Below are 3892 nucleotides of genomic sequence, written 5' to 3'. Positions count from 1 at the left end.
TATTTTCAACAATACCACCATCTCTAAACTGTATGGGCATAAACTTGTTTAGCAAAGGTATTTTGTACTAGTGTATAGATGATTGATTGGATGGGAAATCAAAGAACAAGTGAAAAAGTGAGAGAAAATATTTGAATGTAGAAAAATGAGAAAGTGATATGAATGGAAAGTGAAGTGCATGAATTAAGCTTAGAGAAAGTGAGAGAAAAGTCATGGAAACTTATTAAGCGGTTGTGGTCTTCAACCATAAGGTGACTTGGCCAAAACCAACTAGTAAATTGGAGGGAAATTGGTGACAACTCCAAGGCTAGCTTTAAACCAATACAATGCACCATTCCAAGCCTAATTTACACCTCCTTAAAGATGCACATATCATGCCTATTTTGCCCTTTGAAAGCTCTCTTTGGTTGCCTTGAAAATATGTCTTCAATTAACACATTAATTTACCTAAGTCACAATTCAATCAAATAATTATAGTATAATATTTATTTAATTGGATTAAGATAAGAAATATTTAATTCATCCAAAGTAATAAAATGACTGAAGGAAAATGAGTATAAAAGCTTCACTAGACACAAATTTAGACTAGCACACACTTAAATTAAAATCAAAGGCTAAGTAAAAACCCTTAGAGAGATAATTTTAAATTTTTTTTTCTAATAACTCTCAACCTTAAATGAATCAATAAAAACTAATTTGACCAATCATCTTAACCCATTAAAAGACATAATTCACAATCTTAACCTCACTTGCATGTGATTTAACACTTAGGCAAATTTGTACTAAAAATGTAATATGAATGCATATGAACTCTTACAGGGCATTAAAATGGCCTCTTTAAGTTAATAAATGTGTGTAAATAATGTGTCTTATCATTAGTTTTAAGGTTAAAAATTCTGTATGCCTTGCTTTTATTAAACTAGCTTATAAAAATTGCCATATCAGACTTGGCATCAAATTTGCTTAGATTCTCCTTGTTGCTATTATTGTGGATGAACACTTTGCTTCCAAGCACATGAAGGTGGGAAATGTTTGGCTTCCTCCCTATGGAGTTTTGTTGAGTTTGGGTTTGACATATGCTCTATTAATAATGTAGCATGCAGTGCTCATTACATCTACCTAGAGCACTTATGATACTCCATTGTTGTTCAACATAGCTCTCATCATTTCAATGAGTACTTTATTTTTTTTTCTTTCTACAATAACATTCTATGAAGGTGTTATACTGATAAATTGTGGCCAATTCCATTTTCGTCACAAAACTTCATGAGTTCTCCATTCTCAAACTCTCCTTCATAGTCAAAGTTAATAAACACAATAGATATACATTTCTCATTTTGGACCTTTTTAGCCAAAGTACTAAAAGAATAGAATGTGTCATCCTTAGAGTTAAGGAAGAAGGTCCAAGTAAATCTAGAATAATTATCCATAAGAACAAGTGTATAAAGCTTAGTACTAAAGCTTTTTTCTCTTAAAGGACCTACCAAATCTAAATGCAAGAGTTAAAAAAGTTTTTCAGTAGAGATATAATCTTTAGGTTTAAAGGATGATTTAATTTGTTTCTCAAATTGACATGCTTGGTGTACTTTCTCCTGAACAAAGCTTAAGGGTGGAAGGCCAATGACCAAATCCTTTTTCTCTAACTTTTCTAATTTCTTTTTATTAACTTCAGCCAAGTGTCATTGTTACAAAAAGGTTTCCTTACATTTACTTAGAAAACATCTTTGAGAAAGTAGTTCTAAATCAAGATCAAATGTATAGCAATTATTATCCTTGTCTCCATGAAGAATGACCTTTCTATCTAACTTTCTTTGAATAATGTAGAATTTAGAATCAAATATGACTCTATTTCCTTTGGCATAGCACTGACTAACACTCATGAGGTTGTGGAAGAGTCCTTTGACTTTGTTTCCTTTTCCAACACTAGTAATCTGTTCCTTCTGATTTTCTCCAAAGGTCACATGACTCCCTTCTCTTTTAAGTAGTTCAATGAACTAATCAATATATATAGTCTTATGTCTTTAGCATCCATTGTCTATGCACCACTTCTTCATTTTCTTCTTTGAGATAATGAGGCATACATCATTTCATTGTTCAATTAAATCATCTTCTTGTTGTACAAGGCACAAGTTAGCCTTCTCCTCCTCTTCTTCTTCATCCTTAAAGAAGCTATCTCCCTAAGCAGTAAATGATTTCTTTTTATGAGGATTCTCCTTCTTCTTTTCCTTTGCTTGCTTTCTTTGTCATTATGGACAATTTCACTTAATGTATCTAGGCTTTTTGCATTCATAACAAGTGAGAGGCTCCTTTTGATCTTTCTTGTTGTCGTTGGAGGATCATCTTTTAAAGTTCTTACCCTTGTAGAACTTATTAAAATATCTTACCATCACAGCAAACTTCTAATACGTGTTAGACTCAACCTCTTCTTCTGCTTCTTCTTTTGTGAGAGCATTTTGTTTCTTTTTCTCGTTCATTTCTTCTTTATATCGTATAAGAGTAGGTTTATGCTCTTTTGAGCTTCTAAATAGTGTAAATATAGATCTTATAGAAACTCCTTTAGCTTTAGTGATTGGAGTGATTTTAGATTGCTACTCTATAGGTATACTTTTGAGTAGGTTTCTTGAGTATAGTTTTTTCCTAGATTCATCAAGTGGTTGATGATATGCATAAATATAATTTGCATATCTAGAAGGTTTCTCCATCCTTCATCTCAAAAGTCTCATGCTTGTGTATAAGACTATTTTTCTCCATCCTTCATCTTGATTTGCATGTGAATTTTTCTTTTCTCTTCTCTCTCATCAGCCCATTATTTCCAACCATCATAAGAACATAAGGACCTTTTCTAATGATGTCTAGCATCTTTATGTTAAGATCCTCCAAGTACATCATCATATGACTCTTCTAGAAAGGATAGTCTTCTCCTTTAAAAATTAGTGATCTGATGGTTGACAATCCTTCATCAATATTATCATCTACAAAATATTCTATTAGTAGGATCTTTTACTCATATTATTAAATCTAAAATAAGCAACCTTGGTCTAGTACTAATTGCAAAGATACTAATGGAGCTTATTTATCACTTTTTGATGTGCGGATGGCTTGACTTTGCTTCGAACTCAACCCTAGGGCTGAAATTACAACCAAAAACACCCATTAACACTTTGTAATCACACACCACATTAATTTATTTAATCAACCCCATTTACTTAGTTAATTAGGGGTTAAATTCTTTAGGATGTTACATGATCTTTGTTGAAGTCAGTTGTCTAATGTCAATTACTGCCACTTTCTTGTCCCAGTTGACTTCAAAGGTTTAGTCCCAAATTATAGATAGATGGTTTTTGGTCATTGTCATCATTGGGTCCCATTGGTAGAGGTTGGATCATGTTTAGTGTTGATAGTCTTGTTCTAGTCAATGATGGCTGCATTTAGCACTAGATGACAAAGGTTGATGGATTGTAGACAATGATCACGCATCAATCCCAGACAACAATGGCAGTGGCAGACTGACACCAATTGGTGGCGGCGAACTAGCACTAGATGACAAAAATTAACCTACATCGGATGACAGCAATAGACTAGCATTGGATGATGGCGGTGAAGGGTGATTAAAAATGAATTGAAATTTGAAATTCTTAATATGAAAAGAAGGGATTTAAAATTACAAAGGAAGTATATTTAAGTATGGATTTGGAAATTTGACTCAAATTCAAATCTAAACCTAAATCCATGTACATCCAAACATATTTAATTTTTAGATAACATTTATGTTTAAAGAGAGGTAATTTTGTCCAACATATATGATTTAGTTTCAGTCATAGGAGACCACACTCTTCGATGGTCGATTCTTAGCTCTCTAAGACCCATAGCCTCCACTCCTTCCCTCAACCTT

The sequence above is a fragment of the Prosopis cineraria genome, unplaced genomic scaffold (assembly GCF_029017545.1).
Source record: "Prosopis cineraria cultivar Desert tree isolate PC_DT_omini unplaced genomic scaffold, ASM2901754v1 PC2, whole genome shotgun sequence".
Classification (NCBI taxonomy): Eukaryota; Viridiplantae; Streptophyta; class Magnoliopsida; order Fabales; family Fabaceae; genus Prosopis; species Prosopis cineraria.
The sequence above is the reverse complement of the archived record's forward strand: the minus strand, read 5'-3'. Positions refer to the sequence as shown.